Raw genomic sequence first — 18,270 nt, 5'->3', positions numbered from 1 at the left:
AAAGTCTCTACTAATGAGCAAAAGCCCAGCCCCTGCTCACAGCCCTGAGCTCATCAGCACTTCCAAGTCACTCTGCAGCTGGACAGAACACAGGGTTCTCCTGCCTGACTCATCAATGTTTAAAGCCATTCTTAGTGTACGTAGAGATACTTTGTTTGCCAGACACTCTCGAAGTAAAAGGGACTAAAGGAATGCACCAAACCATATATGAAAGCTCCCTCCTGCTTCTAGCAGCATGAGTAAGAAACCAGAAGCAGGTTTTTATCTGAACAAGAACTGTCTCGCAGGTGGGACAGGTATCCTGTCATTTAAACTACTGGAATGTCACGAGCAAGAACACTTGCTACATTTATTTGTGGCTAACAAAGGCAGCAGTTCCCAAATGCCTTGGCACTCTTTAGAAAGGAAGAGGAAGCAGCCAAAGGGATCTTGACAGGTTACAGAGGTGGGTGGACAAGTGAGCAAGAATCAGTGCTCAGCAAGAATCCCCAGAGACTCTCAAGAAGGCTGAAGACCTTTCCCTTCTCCTGCTGCTGCTCCTGCTGTTGCTGCGTGTAAGCAACTGTAGGTTCCGCACTATACTTCACAAGAGTTAGCTCAGGAAGGTCTCAAGATTTTCTGCTGGACCCTCCAGCTTCACCCAAAGCCCCGGCATCCTACTTGCAACATTCCCATGGAAGAGCCTTGAATTGTGAAAATCCCATGTCAGACTACTTGGCGAGGAAAGACCAATGTTCAGAGTCACCAAAGGAGAAACCAAAAGCAGAGGAAAACTTCTGCCTTCAGCAAACATCTGCACAGTTTCCCTGGAAACCAATTCAGTGCCAAGTTGGCTTGCTTTGCATTTGTCAGGGGAATGTGCAAAGGGTCCCAAGCCAGTGCCCCAAAAGGCTTTGAGAGCCTGAGCGGTCACAGAAACAACATTCAGCGCACAGTATCCATTTCTGGTTTTTCTCGTGTCTCGTCACCTCTCTGTCTGAGAAACAGTTGGAAAGCACACAGGAGGCACTAAATCCTGACATAATGCTTACCACCTTTGGAATTACAGACCTTCAATCATGTCCCACCCAGCGTCTCCTCCTGCCTTTACCTGGCCTCTACCAGTTGCTCGGAAAGGCCTCGTAGGTCCCGCTCTGTGGCTGCCAGTCGGGCTTCCAGGGCCGCGTTCTCTTGTGCCAGCAGCGCCTTGTCTCTGCACACCTGGGACAGGATGTGCCCTTGGCGAGACAACTCCTGCAGCAGCCTCTCCAGAACCCTGGGGGCTGGCTGCTGCGGGCGGCAAACCTGGAAGCGGAGGGCACCAGTTTTGTAGAGAAACAACAACAACAACACATTCTCGGTCTGAGCTTGCTGCCAGAAGAAGCATTTGAGGCAGTCTTGCTAGGACAACACCCTCTCGCAGAGATGCTGCCTAGGAATAAGGTGAGCATACCTTTGGCACTGACTCTTCCTTCAGCTGATCCCTGCGAGGCTGCGATTGCTCTGCTGGCTCTGCTGCCACTTCAAATGCCCTCTCTAGTGAGGAGTGGCACTTCCTCTCAAATGCGGCCAACTCCTTCCGTCTACAACAAGGAGACAGACAAGCAAACCATTAATAGCAACACAGTCTCCTTGCAAATGCAGGACTACATACCATGTCCCACGTAGGGCACTCTCAGGGACTTCCAACAGCCCTCTAGTTGCACCTCAAGAGAATGCTGCACTTCCCTCCCTAGACCAGCATCTCTCTTTGTCATTCGTGCAGGTGACAGAGTCACCAGTGAGAAAGCCAAACAAGCTTCCAGAAGCCACAAAACCCTTGCAGAAAGCTCAGCTTCTCTCAGCTTAACAGCTTCCTGCCTGCTAGGTCTTACACTCCTCTCTGATAGAGTGCATATCAGACTTGCAAAAATTCTTCTTTGGCTAAGACATCCTTGGGAAGTCTAGATGAGTACTGCAACAATTCCTCTTGCTTTCAGTAGTGCACCAAGGAAAGAGCCCTCAAGCTAGAGCTTGGAGAGGAGGTGGATATGAATTTCCAATCCCATAATCAAAGCATGCCATGATGGTTTGGGCTGGCAGGGGCTGCAGGAAGCTTCTAGCCCAGTCTTCAGCTCCAAGCACTTGGGGTCAGCTATGGCGTCTGGACAGCCTGCTCCAGGCTCCGTCCAGCGCAGTTTTCCAAATTTCCAGAGGTGGAATCTCCACAAGCTCTCTGACAAGCTTCTTCTGCTGCATTAATGCCTCTGAGGTTCTATGCTTCTCCTGAGGCCCAGCCTGAACCTCCCTTCCTTCTACCCTGCTCCAGTTCAGAATGCTTTTTGGCAAGGTTTGACAAGTGAGTCCCAGGAGGCAGCAACCAGACCTGCCCAAGAGCTGCCTTCCCTTTGCTGTGCTGAGCAAGTCAAATGATGAGAAAGCCAAATTTGTTCTTTGGCGCTGGACCTCCTAAAGGCCAGCAATGCCCAGCCCTGCCCAGAGAAAAGAGAGAAAGCTTAGCACACACCTGAACTGCCGGGCCCTGCGCACTCTATCCATGCTTTCCTGCCATTCTGCTTTTCCTGCCTGAGCCGAGGAGTCCTGACAGGCAAGAAGCTCTCCTGTTGGCGCCTGCAAGGAATGGGCAGGGAAAAAGCACAAACAAGACATAAGGACTCCTGAGAGCTGGGACAGGCAGGAAGTGCACACACAGCTCACCTGAAGGCAGAAGCTGTTGTGTGGGGGTGTTGATGGGAGTAACTAAATAACTCTTGAGGTGCTATGAAGTGTCTGAATAGAAGCAGGGAACATTTCCCTGCTCAGCTCTGCTCAACTGGCTTTCCCTCAGGATTTCAAGCACGGGGGAGCACACAGCAGGAACTGCGTTCCAGCCCTTCAGAGATAGACCTTGTCTCTGCCATGCAGAGCTCCTCAGCACTCTGACCCAAGTAAACTTGGGGCATGCCAGAGTTAAGGGTGTCATCGAAGCAGTGACTGTAGCTAGCTAGACAGTGTGTGGAGGGGGGAGCTCCCTGCAGGCAGCAATGGCTCTTCTGTACCCCACAAGGCTGTGAACTGTGCCTTGGCTCTGCTCTCTCCGCTGACAACACAGAGGCTGCACTGACACCGTGCACAGCGGGGCTCACTTTCACACCAGTAGCACTAAAGGACATCATGCTACTGCTTATCGAACGCCAAGGGAATTTCACAGTCCCTGTCAGAATGCCAGGAAAATGATGCCTGCATGTGAAAGTTCAGATCCCATTTGCCACGTGTCAGTGGCTGGGCTGAAGTGCTGCGTCATGGCAGGACTCCAGCCCCAGCATCTTCAGCCACAAACGGCAAGTGCTGCCTGATCAGAAACCTGCAGCTCTGCACTGCACCAAAGCTTTGCAGTGTACCAGCCAAAGCTGCCACTTACAGGTTCAGCATGCTCCGGATCTGGACTGACAGCCCATGGATATTTGTTGTCCTTTGCCTCCCCTTCAGCCTCTGGAGGAAGAGAGCGAGCCCGAGGAGGTTCTGCTGCTGGTGTGGTGCTCTGCAGACAGACAGCAGTGTGAGGGACAGGGAGTAACCTGTCATTTAGGACCTTCTTTCTCCTGAGCCCTATCCCTAGCCATCGTAAGGAGAAGTCATGAATTTGGATTCAAGTGTGACACTCAGTCATTAAAACTCAGATCAGGAGGGGTGATGAGATTCATTTTTGGACAGGACTGCATATGCTTCTGAAGGAGATATCTCAGCCTGGCTACAATCAGCATGCAGCGTCCTGTCTGCAAAAGCTGACTTTCATTAGTTAAAATGTCTTCAATGGAAGAGGAGGAAACTGATGGAATCTTGGTGGTAGCGCTCACACAGACATTGACGTGAACTTTCTTTCTTTCTTTCTTTCTTTCTTTCTTTCTTTCTTTCTTTCTTTCTTTCTTTCTTTCTTTCTTTCTTTCTTTCTTTCTTTCTTTCTTTCTTTCTTTCTTTCTTTCTTTCTTTCTTTCTTTCTTTCTTTCTTTCTTTCTTTCTTTCTTTCTTTCTTTCTTTCTCTCTCTCTCTCTCTTTCTTTCTTTCTTTCTTTCTTTCTTTCTTTCTCTCTTTCTCTCTTTCTCTCTTTCTCTCTTTCTCTTTCTTTCTCTCTTTCTCTCTTTCTTTCTTTCTCTCTCTCTTTCTTTCTTTCCCTCTCTCTTTCTTTCGTTCTCTCTTTCTTTCCTGTCAGAGTGGTGCTCTACTGCAACAGGCCAAGCCCACAGCTTGCTCCACAATTCTCAGACATCAGCATTGTCACGGGTGCCCAGACCACTCACCAAAACATGGACTTGAGTCCTTCCACGTCTTAGGCGACCTGCCAGGGGAGAGGGAAAAGGAACCAGCTGCTCTTAGAAACTCTCTGTGCACAGGAATCCCACAGAACAAGGCCACCCAAGCATACAGCATTTCTCTTGCACACCATCGCTCCACGAGCAACACTCCTTTTGCACAGCAAGCAAGGGTATGGGGCTATACCCTAGGCTGTGTCTACCTGTTGCTTGGCCTTGCCACTAAGGAACAAGATAACTGGCTGAGAAAATACAAATTGTTCCTTAGCAGTCAGTGCCTACATTGTAGCTAATTTTCAACCCTACAGCCGAAGCTGCTTTTTTCTCCTCTCTTTTTCCTGGACAGTTTTAAATCATTTTTGTGAAGTGTATGCCGTATTTCCCACACGCTTGCTGTCAACAATTCCCCAGAAAAGCTTCCCCAAACCCCTGTTAGCACGTGCCGTTCTCTTCAGACACAGCACAGGCCCAGCTCCGGGGTTCAGGAGGACCCACAAACTGCTCGGCACTTTGCCCTTCAGCGCAAAGCCAATCGCTCTTGTAGCACGCACAGAGGGTGCAGTTAGACAGGCACATCCTTTAAGGATGGAATGCAGAAAAAAGGTGCTTTCCCTCGGTTCTGGAGAGAACCGCAGAGTTTTTAGAAAGATGCCTCCAAAGCTCTCCCAGTCTGTATTTTGGAAGTTGCCCACACCCTGCTGGGCAGGAGACACCCCCTTCTTCCCGCTGAAGCCCTTGGCAGGAGCTTTAGCAAACATATGGCATTTTTATGGCACTTTTGTTTCAATGTGCTGCCCGAAGGGAAAAAACTATTACTCACGTCTCAGACCATTAAAAATTTGGCGGGATGACACCGAGGAAAAAGCCCTGCCAACTGCTCTACGGACTTGCTCCATCATTTCAGCAGGGCTGCTCAAGTCCGTGGACCGGGAAACAAAACACAAAAACGGGAAAGAAATCCTCTTGCACAAGTCCCCGGACTGTGCAAGGAAAAGAGGAAAAAAAGACAAAAGGATGCCTGTGTGAGTCTGCAGACTCGTACAAGAGCAGGCAAAAAAAAAAGACTCCCTTTTCAGGGCACACACTACTGCCGGAGAACACCTCAAGAGAGGATCCTCCTGCAATGAGCACGCCAGGAGCTGCTCTGAAGGCTGATGCCTTGTGTGCATCAGGGCAACCTGCAGCTGACAATGCTGTGACGTGGCAGCCCTCCGCTGACATCACAATAGCGTCGCTCTAGGTTACTCTGTGAATTTGTGCCTAGCGACCGAACCTCCTCCACAGCTAAGACAAAAGAGAAGCCCAGAAAGTTCTCCTCTGTGCCGAGGCAGCACAAAACCCTCTTGCAGTCCATAAGCCATAGCTCAAAGGATCCAAGAGGAAAGCAAAACAGACACCAAGCACACACAGCCACTACTTTGGCCACCAATGCTTCTGACTAAACTAAGAACACTTGCTTAAATACTATGGATGAAATCACGCTATGCTAATATCCCAGACAGTTCCCTACGTTGGAATGCCTGTCATTCCCACTCCCTTACTGCAGGGCTAACATCAGCCACCAAGTGAAGGACTTGCTGAAGGAAGAAGGAAAACCTTAGTGCAGAAAAACAGCCAAATAACAAACCACCCATATGTGTTTGCCTAACACTGGAGCAGCATTTGTGTTGTCCATATGGCAAGGACTGCGCAGGGCTGTGCCCATGTCCTGTGCATAGCAGGGGGTGCCCTTGGAGTGGCCCTCACCGTGTGGGTGCAGCCATGGGCGCATTTGCCCGTTCCCTCCACTTCCACCAGCTCCCAAGCCAGCCCTTCTCTTGACAATGTTCTCTGTCCAACACTAAGGTACTCCCGAGGCCTTTGCAGAAACCCACTCCCTTGGGCTTGTGGGAAACCTGCAAGGTCAGATTCCTCCATGGATGTGGCTTTTCAGTCTCTGTCCTGCCCATGGTGGATATGGATGCGTGCTGCGTAGTGCTCTGTTTTTCAGTCCTTTGCTGCACTCTCATTTCTGGCCTGCAGGAGCCGAGTAGATTGATCCCCGTTTTCCTCAGCTAACTTGGTCTCTTCTTTTATGGACCGCATAGCTCACAGAACTGCAAACTCCATGGCTGCTGGGGAGAGTTGCAAGCAGCATACATGGCAAATGATACAAAGTGCAGGTTCTGTGGAATTCTCCTCCGTCATTTTCTTCTAGACCTTCTCATAATGTGCCACAGCAAGGAGCAAACAGGTGCCAGTGCCATGGGTAACTGGAGAAGGCCGCAGGTCAAGAACAGGAGTTTAGCCCCTGGCTACAGGAAGCAGAGGAATTTGCAAGGCAGGTGAGTGCTTGAGATGCTGGAGGCCTGCCAAGCTGCCTGCTCTTGTCTTGCTGCTGAAATCCTGAACTTCAGTCCTCTTGACAACAACACTTGGGCCAAAATCCAGCATTTCTTAGAGAGATTGGCATCTGCTGAGGAACGGCTTACACTGCTCATCTTTATGACAATTAACCCAGGCCAGGGTTTAGAAAGGACGGACCTAAGTGAGTCTTTGGAGTTTCCTGGAAGGAACAAAGCCTTGTGACAGCAAGCAGCATTCCCAGGCCTGCAATGGCAAGGTCCTGGGCATGAAGGTATGGGGCACAGAGTGCCCTCATGCCCTATTTCTGCGTCTTTCTGGGAAGCTGAGGAATCTTGCCTCCACCTGTGAGGAGCTCAGCCTGGGAAGTAACACTCCCCTTCTGGTTTGGGTTTTCTCTTTTTTTATTGTGGTCGGCAGCTCTTTGTAACATGAGGCAAGCCTACCGCCAGCCTGGCTGATTGGAGCCTGCCAGCAAAGGCATTGCACGAAGCCTGGACAGGAGGCACTTGAGGAGGCTTTGTGGCCTGCCAGCTCAGCGCAGGTCTGGGAATCAAAACTCCCTAACTGCCGCGCTCCACGGGGAGATTGCCTGCCTCGTCAGCCCGCGCTGAAGCTGTCCCTGCCCTGGCGCTGTCCAAGGCCCCGGCGCCGTGCGCTGGGGACGCACAGTCCCCACAGTCTGGGGCTCCGCGCTGCTTCGCAGCTGCCCGACGCTCTCCCCCCTCACGGAGGGGTCCCGCCCCGCCCCAGGCGCCCCCTGGCGGCTGCCCCGCCCCGCCCGCCCCAAGCAGGGGCCTTCCCTTCCCATGGCGCCCCCCAGCGGCAGCCGCCCCTCCCTGCAGGCACCGAGGAGGCCTCGGGCCCTGCTGCTCATCCTGTCACTCGGCTCCCTTCTTTTCACACACCAAAGAAGGCTTGACAGGAAGCCTTTTCCTGCCCTCTCCCTCTGCTTTCCTTTGTGCGGACCCAAGCTCTGCCCTGAACGTGGCCCTGGCGTCTACATAGCTGCTGGCGCAGGAAAAGGGCCCTTCCTTCTCCCGCCTCTTGTCGCTACTGCCTCAAAAGCACCGCCCAGCTCTGCTGGGAGGAACAGCCCACGGCACAGTGGGTGCCATCCCTGCCCAGCCGGGGCTCTCTGGCAGAGCACCAGCAGCAGCAGCAGCAGCACTGCTTGCCTTGGCTTCACCCGTGAAACCAGAAGCCTCTGTGAAACTTCAGTGTCCACATCACTAGGAGGAAAGGGATCGCGGTCTATTTTCAAATTTTCCATTTCAGAGGCTTTAATCAAATAAATCAGGATGAGACCTTCAGACAGAATTTTACCAATTTATTGCGGCCAGGGTGGAATGTCTCATTCAGAACCATCCATAGTACTGTCTAATGTGTGCCACTAACGCATTTGAAGTTTGTTTTAAAGACTTAGACTTCTGTTTCCTTCAAAACTTCCTTATTATTCCTCCTTAGGACAGCTGTAGATAGAGCTGCGGAGAAAGAAGGTTCTAAATGACAGGTTATTCCCTGTCCCTCACACTGCTGTCTGTCTGCAGAGCACCACACCAGCAGCAGAACCTCCTCGGGCTCGCTCTCTTCCTCCAGAGGCTGAAGGGGAGGCAAAGGACAACAAATATCCATGGGCTGTCAGTCCAGATCCGGAGCATGCTGAACCTGTAAGTGGCAGCTTTGGCTGGTACACTGCAAAGCTTTGGTGCAGTGCAGAGCTGCAGGTTTCTGATCAGGCAGCACTTGCCGTTTGTGGCTGAAGATGCTGGGGCTGGAGTCCTGCCATGATGAAGCGCTTCAGCCCAGCCACTGACACGTGGCAAATGGGATCTGAATTTTTATGTGCACAGAGTGCTCAGGCTCCCCGCTCCTCTTTCCCCCTCAGTGTCACTGCAGAGGAACGGGTCATCTTTTCCGCAGTCACCCAATCTCTGGGTTCACACTTCCTGACAGATCTAGGATGCAAAGAGCGTCGTTAAGAAGGTCAAAAGCATCGAGAATATCTTAGGAATTCTGAGAAAAGGTTACCCTTCTACAGCTAAAGATAACCAAGTCATTCCCTGCATTTGTCCTTTTCAAATTCTTTCAGTTGTCGTCCCTGTTGGATCATGCTTCTTCTGGTGCTTCTAAGGAATTGATTGTACTCTTGATTTGTACCAAGGCACAAACTGCAGAACCATCTGAACTGAACACAGAAACCAACTACCTCTGTCAGAGCATCTTCACATTCCACGTCACTTTCAAGATGTACTTGGAGGTGTTTGAATGATTATCTATGGCACAACTCTCTCCTTCTGGCTGCAGGCTCTGCAGCTGCTTCCTCTGAGTTCACCCAGGCTTGTATTCCCTAACAAGTCCTAGTACCACCTCCTCTTTTCCAAGGGCACAATAGTCTAAATGAAAACCTAGCCAATGGCACAACTCTCCAGTCCAGAAGGAAAAGAAAGGACAAGTTGTAAAACATTTTCTCAAAACATTTGTCCTGCTTTGCTGCAAGAGTCTTGCTACACACACAGTGATGAAAGCCGAGAAAAGCTGCAAAAGACGCTGTGGCGCATCTCGTGTGCCACAGAAGCTCAGCATAGCTCTCCAGTAAAGAGCAGAGCTTGAAAAGAACAAACATGACTGTGGAAAAGATTCTTGGAAAACGGAAACAGCTTTGCCAAAGTGGACGAGGATGGGGTTCGGCAGAGCTGGCTGCAAACTCAGCCCGCTGCTCCCCTTGGCTAGCAGGTGGCCATCAGTTGTGTGTTGCGGGATTGCATCCGTCATTGGGGAGAGCTGGTGAGGGACCGGGGCCAGCAGTAGAAACTGGCTGTGATGGGCGGGGAAAGCCGAGGCCCGGGAATGTGGAAGCCGCCAGGAAGCCTCGAGGGACAGCAGCGTGGGCTCAGCAGAGGGAGCAGGGCATCCAGTGCTGGATTCCAGACCAATGGCATGGCATCAGCCCCACTGATGGCATCATGGTCTTCCCGCAGCACAACAGCATCCGTGCGTCTCTGGAAATCAAGATCTTGGACAAGGTATCCACTGGGCTCCATGGTGTTGTTCAGCTCCTGGATTGGTTGGAGCTCTCTGACAGCGTCTTGTTGGTGATCAAGTGCCCAGTGCAGTCTCAGGACGTCATGGATTTCGTTCTGCTGGAGGGTTCCTGTCTGAGAGGTGGCGCAGGGGCTGTTCTGCCAGGTGCTGGAGGCCGTGCAGCAGCTGTAAGGTCCTGCACCACGACATCAAACCCAAAAACATCCTCCTGGACCTGGCCACCAGATAGACTGAAAGGATGGACTTTGGCTATGGCACCTACCTCCAAGACACACTCTCCCCACAGTTTAGAGGTGAGACCACCCAGGGCTACTCTCCCACTCCTAATATCTCATGGGCCAAACCTGGATGTGGCCCTGGAGATTCCCCCTTTTGCTACCAGTCACGGGCACACCTATGAGCCACAGAGATCTGCCTGTAATTGACAGAAAGAAAGAAGGAAAGTTCAAGAGCATAATTCCTCCTTCTCCCGCTGCTAAACCAGTTTTCCTCTCCCTCATAAAGATGAAATGCAGTTTTCCTGTGCATTGATGGCAGCTTATCGCACCTGCACAGCTGACAGGCCTTTTCCCCTGCTGCTGTGCTGCGGGCTGATTTAGCAGTGTTATAAATAATAAAGATATTCATCGGAATTGAGTATAATCAAAAATAAGCGATACTTTATTTCATGATCAGGATACGGTCCACGACAGCCACAATTGCAAAGAGCAATGCCGACCCCGGGATCAGCGCCGTGTTAACACGCTACCATCCGAACTCTACCGCACCGGATCCCCCAATGCTCACAAAAACGCTGTGTCAGTCCAGTTTATATACAGCTTTTCCTAGCCAGGAGCAGAGGTCTTGGTCTCCTTTTGTCGTTTCGCATATTCATGTGGTTTTCTTTCTCTGCGTTGGGCTGGGAGATGATGACTTCTGACGAAGGCAGGCCTTGGTTTACTGGAAGCTGGTATTGAGATGTATTTTTTCTGGTTCTGTTATCTTAATCGCGGGTGCTTGTTGGGAGCTCATCGTTTGGGTGTTGCCTGGACGGTTTTGGAGGGAGCCTCTCTGTGGCCACGCCTATTCACCTGTTAATCTGGGCTGTCCTGCTTTTGTTGGCTGTTACAATGTTGTGATGAAGCAATCTGCGTCCTTTTCATCCGTCGTTCTCTTTTTGGTTTCTGAGTTTCCTTTGTTACTTTATTCATACCAAAACTGCTTATTCCGCATTAATTTACAACTATCCACGAATTACATTATATCATATATTGCAGTGGCAACGTCCTCCGTCCTCTCAAGTAGCCTTTTCTCCTCCTCCTCCTTCTTCTGTACTTCAGCCAGGAAGTTTTCCCTCTGCGCCAGCCTCTGCTGTGCCTCTGAACTCTGTCGTTCCTGCTTGCTTGCCTGGTGAGGGAAGGAAGACACTTTGTTGGGGGTTGATTTTTTCCCTTTTCTCTCTGTGGAATTTTCCCCATTGTTATGCTAAGAAATTTGTTGGGTAGGACCTAGCATGGGTGGCTAGTGGCAGGAGAAAGGCAGGGGAAAGGGGAGGGCGGAGGAAGGGGGAAAAACTGCGAGATCAGAAGCCAGAACAGGAGATGGGGAGGCACTGGTTCGCTCCCGTTTGCTTGTGGAGTCAGAGGAGGACGACCGCTGCTGCTACCCACCATCCCCCGCCATCCCAATGCCGGGAGCCATCTTTTTTGGCTCTTAGACCCCGCACTGCTGCCTTCTCACCTCAGCCTGCTATCTCCAAGCAGCCTGCTGAGCTCCGGGACCGGCGCTGTGTGCAAAGTCTCTCCTCCATCCCTTTCCCATCCACAGTACTGCCGCCATCACTCCCAGCACCCCTGCAGCTGCATGGGATCTGCCCCTGTCCACCACTGGTAACTGCACCACGGGGAAGGATGCCTGTGGCCGAGAAGGACTGGAACTGGGATCCTGTTCTGTTTGGTTTTAATTTCATAGCTGGTTTTTTTTGTTTTCGTTTGGTTTTGTTTTGTTTTGGTTTTTTTTTTTTTGTCTTGTTAGATATATTAACAAAAAAACTGTTATTCCTATCCCCATATCTTTGCCTGAGTGTCCCCTGAATTCCAAAATTATAATAATTTTACATTCTCCATTTTAAAGAGAGGCTCCTACCTTTCTTAGCAGCTACTTGTCTTTCAAACCAAGACAAGGTCCAGGTGAAGCCCCAGCCAGGCTCCCCAGATAATCAGCAGAACCTTCATGCACCACACAAAGCCCCAACTGAAAATTACACATTAGTCATGGCTTTGTGCCCCCCCCACAATGCTGTCCTAATCAGAAATTTGGAAGGAGGAGCAGCAGATGGGACAAAAGGAGATGTCACATTCCTTTCCCGCAGTCACGGCTGCCTGTTTCCTGGCCCCTCTCTCCTCAGCATTTCTGCCTGCTCTCAGAGCTGTGCTCTCAAAGTGCTGAAGTGGTCCCTGCCATCTCCTCTGCTTCCTTCATTACTTTGCTGCAGGGATGCCAGCAATCGGGCTTCAGAAGAAGCTGGAGAGAGGCTCCGCTAATTTGAGAAATGGATGCTGTCCAAAGGAAACAGAAACAAAAGAAACCAATTTAAAAGACACAAAGGAAAAAGGAACCATGATTTTCCAAGCTGACCTTCTAAGAGGCTCAAGCTGGATTCCTCTAGCGCCAGAAACACACAGACACAAGTGGCAGAGTGCAGATGGACTCAGCTCTGGCTTGCAGGAAGAGCAGTGTCTGCCTTGGCATGCCCCCCCTCCTGTGCTGCCTGCCATCTTCCTCCACAGCAGGGGCAGCTAAGGAAGTGGCCCAGTCACCAGCTCCTGTCCGCCACAAAACCTGGCAGCAAAGCTGCAGCAGTTCTCATCGACTTGAGTGGGCCAGGCAGTGCATGGGGCTGGCACAAATCCTGCTCAGCTGTCCCCGTTTGGCTGGCAGAAAGCTCGAAGAGTGGAGCAGGAGGAGCAAGCTGGGTGCCCTGGGATGCTCACAGTCAGCCTCCCACCACCCCTCTCTTCCCACAGACCAATCGAGAACCGCTTGGCAGGGATTGCTTCTGCTGTGTACTTCAAGCCCCACTTCGGGCCTTCATCCCCAGCACTACTGTACTTCAGTTCCTTTGCTACCAGGGAAACCTGAATCCACCACCCAAGAGCAAAAGAGGGCCTTGCAAATGACCAGAAGGTGGGAGCTGTCCTGTCCGGAACGGCGGTGAGAATTGGGCTTGCTTAGCCTGCAGAAGGGCAAGCCCTGGGGAGACCTTTCAATATTTGAAGGACTTCTAAGAAAGATGGGGATACATCTATTAGCAGAGCCCATTACAAGAGGACAAGAGGGAATGATGCCAAGCTAAAAGAGAGTCTGTAGAGAGCCTGGTGCAGGAATGGCTAGAAGAGAGAGGCCATAGTCAGATCAATTTAGTCAGGCTAACAAAGCAGGCCTCAGCCTCAAGGGCACAGTAAAAGGAAGGCACGTAGAATTGTGATAAGATGAACAAAGACAGACTGTAAAAGAAGAACTAAAAGAACTCTGCTAGCCATGAAATTGCAAAAGTGTAGCCACAAAGTTAGCCGGTCAGCATAGTGACGCAAATGGCAAGGCAACCAATGATGAGCTTAGCTTTTGCAATATGCATGAGTTAATTAAGCACTGTATTTAATTGCCACTCTAATTATCAATAAACGAGACTTTGCAGATGACCGAATTGGTGTCCGTGTCTCCCTTCTCCGACAAATGGTGACCCCGACGCTGTCCCTCCGTCGCTAAAAAAGAAAACGGGGGAGAACGCGCCACGGTCGGTGAAGTTGAGTTTGGGGCCTGCTGCAACCGGGTCGGTGTCAAACGACGTAGGGAAGACACCCTCAGGAGCTACAGAGGTGGTCCTGGGCCATACGTGCTGCCGAAGCCGGAGAGTTGCAACGGCGCCGACGGTAAAAAATGGACAGGCAAGCAGCATATGATTTATTTATAGCACATATAGATAAGTTAGGGCTAAAAGAGCTTAATCCCAGGAAGGACATACCGGGGTTGTTAGCCTGGGGTTCTGCTAAAGGCTTATTCACTAACCCTCATAGTGTGCATGAGTTAAATGAGTGGCGTAAGTTAGGGGATGTACTGTGGGAGGCAGTATTAGGAGATGATAAGACAGCAAAAAAGTTAGGAAAAATTTGGCAAGTAGTTCATAACGCGCTCTTAAAGCAACAGGCAGAGAAAAGGGTGGCACAGCAGGCAGTAGAGGCATATAAAAGAAATGCTCAGTATGGTGATAATGAGCCCCTTGCACCAAGCACAAGAAGGGTTGAAATACCTATTCTTAGAGACGCGGCAGAAATGGCCGATGGGGCTAGTTGCACTTGGCCCTCTGCACCCCCCTCAGAAGAACTGAGGAATAACGCTGCCAAAGCAGAGGAGGTAATTGCAGAGGGCGAAATATCCCAACCTTGCGGCGTAGAATCCCCTTGTCGGCCTGAACCTAGCATCCCTAAACCTGCCAGTGAGCCAAATCCTGTCCCTAGGGCGGAAAGCGACCTGCGGGGGGAAGTGGCAAGGCAGAGGAGGGAGGCGTGGAATATGCTAGCTAGACACGGCCTGGAGACTGGGGATGACGCCGCTGTGAGCGCAGTCAAAGTCTGGACCTTTCCTGTAACATACACACAGGGAGTAAACCAACAAGGACAAGCTGTACAAGTGGGAGAGTATGAACCACTTGATTGGAAGTTGCTAGCACAGTTACGACAGACAGTGAGTCAGTTCGGGTTTCGGAGCGAGCCAGCCAAGCAAATGCTAGACTATCTATTTGACACATATTTATTACTGCCAAATGATCTAAAAAGCATAGCAAAATTAATTTTCACACCACATCAGCAAATGCTATTTAATGCTCACTGGCAAGCTCTTGTTACCGAGGCAGTTGCGGTACAAAGGGGTCAGGGTGATCCGTTAGCCGGAATTACAGCAGATGAGTTAATGGGAGTGGGCGCATTCCGCAGGTCAGAAACTCAGTTACTCCCGGGGGCCGACAGAGTTAGAGAAGCCATGCGAATCGTAAGAACTGCTATAGATCAAGTGAAAGATAGCTCAGGTATACCCATGTATATGGGAATAAAACAAGGAAGGGAGGAATCCTTTGGGGACTTTGTAGATAAGGCTACCGCTGCTATTGATAGGGCAGGAGTTCCAGAGTATATGAGAGGGGCGATGTTAAAGCAATGTGCGTTACAAAATAGCAATGAGGCAACAAAGAGGGTATTGTCAACTCTAGGAGCTAATTGGACGATAGAAGAGGCATTAGAAAGAATGGCGCTGCAGCCATCAGGGTCGCAGGTTTTCTTAGTTAATGCACTAAAGGAAATAGGCTTAGGGCTGCAGAAACAAGCTGAGTCCACACAATCGCAGGTATTAGCCGCTCTTGCCCCCCTCCGTGCTTCCACAGCAGCACCGGCCGCAGCGAACAACCATCGACCTCCTTCGGCGCGATGCTTTAGATGCGGAAACGGAGGCCATTTTCGACGAGACTGCCGAGCCCCAGGAGTGTGGTGCCAGAACTGCCAGAGCAACACCCACAACACGTCAGCTTGTCGCCGCAAATCGGGAAACTCCAGGCGGAGCGCGCCCGGCAGCCGCGCCCAGACACAAGTAGCCGCCGTAGCATCAGCGCCGTCTCCTGTCTGCAACCAGCCACAACAGGGAGCCTGGGACTCGATTTGGCAGCCGCAGTAAAAACATCATTGATAACAACACGCCCCGCTAAAGTCCCAACTGGAGTACAAAGCCCAGTAACTATTAAAGGACAAGCTTTTGGAGGACTAATAGTGGGACGTTCATCGAGCTCCATTTTAGGACTGTTTGTACTACCAGGTGTCATCGATGCAGACTACACTGGGGAAATACAAATAATAGTCTATACTCCTTTTCCTCCTCTAACGATTGAGGCAAATCAACGTATTGCTCAATTTATTCCACTTCCACAGTTAAGCCGAGGTGTTCAACCACAAACACAAACCCCGCGCAAGGACCAAGGTTTTGGATCCTCTGGTGTTGCTCTACTCACAATGGATCTCAATACTAGACCCAAAAAGGAGGTGAAGTTCACCTATGCAGGACGTACAATAAAAATGATGGGACTTTTAGACACTGGAGCAGATACCAGCATTGTTTCTCCAGAAAAATGGCCCTGTGATTGGCCATCATTACAAACCACGGATACCGTGACGGGCGTCGGAGGGTTCACCCTCGCAAAGAAAACGCCCCCAATAAGGGTTACTATAGATGGGCAGGACTTGGTAACTGTGTTATCAATAGTTGCATTACCGCCCATGGTACATTGTCTAATTGGAAGGGACATTTTAGCTCAGCTTGGAGTCGTTCTATCCAACGAGCACCCTTTGGGGTAATTGCCATTGCTTGGACTTTCCCAATCCCAATCACCTGGACTACCAATGAACCGGTAATGGTTAAGCAATGGCCTCTAAAAAGGGAAAGTCTAATACAAGCACATCAACTCGTGAAAGAACAATTTCAACAAGGACATTTAAAACTTTCCACAAGCCCATGGAACACGCCAATTTTTGTGATTAAAAAGAAATCAGGGAAATATCGTCTTCTGCATGATTTAAGAGCAGTAAATGATCAAATGGAAACAATGGGAGCATTACAACCGGGACTTCCCAATCCAGCCATGCTCCCACAACATTGGCCTCTTTTAATTATTGATTTAAAGGACTGCTTTTTTACTATAGCTTTACACCCCCAAGATACAAAAAGATTTGCATTTACCCTACCGGCAATTAACAGGGGGGAACCTGACAAAAGATATGAATGGACTGTTCTTCCACAAGGCATGAAAAACTCACCTACTTTGTGCCAATTATATGTTGATGCGGCCTTGCAACCCCTAAGACTAAAATGGCCCGACACAATTATTTACCACTACATGGATGACATCCTATTCGCCCAGAAAACAGCATTTACAAATATTCAAATGCAGGAAATTCAAAATACTTTAGCAAAAGCATCTCTCATGATAGCTCCAGAAAAGATACAGCAATCTACACCATGGAAGTACCTAGGATGGACTATTACAAATCAAATCGTACGGCCACAAAAACTTCAAATTGCAACAAAAATCACCAACCTAAATGAAGCACAACGCTTACTAGGAGATCTACAGTGGCTCAAACCAATTGTTGGAATACCCAACTCCTTACTAGAATCCCTCAGGCCACTGCTCAAGGGGACCGATCCAACCACACCTGTAACCATGACACCACAACAAAAAGACGCTCTCAATGGCATTATTCGCTGCGTCAATGAAGGATTTGTCTCCCGCCAGGATGTATCATTACCTATAGACCTCACTATTTGGAATACTCCTAATCATCTGCTTGGAGCACTTACACAAACACAAAAGAAAACGGGGGAGATACAGGTACTAGAGTGGATAACCCCACCTTTACAAGCAAAAAGGACAATCAGTACAAAAATCGAACAAGTAGCTACCTTGATTCGTAAGGGTCGGGTAAGGATTCTGGAAATCACCGGAACAGGCCCGACCGCAATCCACCTACCCATGAAAAAGGAGGACTTAGATTGGTACCTCCTCAACTCTGAGGACTTACAAACGGCTTTGCTGGAAGCTGGAGCAGCAGTTAACACAGGATCGCTGACACCACGTCATCTTCAGTGGTTAGGAAATTGGGACTGGGTATTAAAGCCAACACGATCGGAACAACCGATAGCGGGTGCCATTACAGCATTCACAGATGCCGGAAAGAAATCGAGGAGGGCAGCCATCACCTGGAAAGAAGGCCCTCGATGGAAAAAGCAGATAATAGACGCTGCTCCAGAGGACAGTTTACAAACATTGGAATTGCTTGCTGTTGTGTGGGCACTAAGTGAACTGCAAGGGCCTTTGAATGTGGTCACTGATTCATTTTATGTTGCAGGAGTAGCACAGAGAATTGAGGACGCCTCTGTGAAAGAGGTGCAAAACAAAAGACTCTATGAACTCTTACTGCAGCTAAAGCGAGCAGTAAGGGCAAGGTTTAAGCCTTATTGTATCATACACATCAGAAGCCACAAGTGGGATGTAGGCTTGGGTGAGGGCAATGCCAGGGCAGATAGATTGGTCATGAATGTAGCAGATGATAGGGGGATTGAGGCGAGAGAGTCACACACACGATTTCACCAGAATGCTAAGGGATTGGTGCGCGAGTTCAAAATAGGCATACAAGAAGCTAAGGCAATAGTGAGAGCTTGTCCCACCTGCAGTCATCACAACAGTGGGGTGGGTCTTGGGTGTGGGATAAATCCTCGGGGTCTAGAAAGTAATGAAATTTGGCAAATGGACGTTACACATGTAGCAGAATTTGGTAGGCTCAAATATGTGCACGTCACAATAGACACCTACAGCAAGTACATTTGGGCTACCGCACAAACAGGAGAAAAGGCAATCCATGTAATAAGGCACCTAACAAGTTGCTTTGCAGTCATGGGAATGCCTAGGGAAATAAAGACCGACAATGGACCAGCCTATGTCGGCAAGAGAGTAAGCCAGTTCATGAGACTCTGGGGAATTAAACACATCACAGGAGTACCACACTCACCCACAGGACAAGCCATAGTAGAAAGAGCC

This window comes from Sturnus vulgaris, chromosome Z (genome assembly GCF_052056855.1).
Source record: "Sturnus vulgaris isolate bStuVul1 chromosome Z, bStuVul1.hap1, whole genome shotgun sequence".
Taxonomy (NCBI): domain Eukaryota; kingdom Metazoa; phylum Chordata; class Aves; order Passeriformes; family Sturnidae; genus Sturnus; species Sturnus vulgaris.
This window is presented reverse-complemented; position numbering follows the sequence as displayed.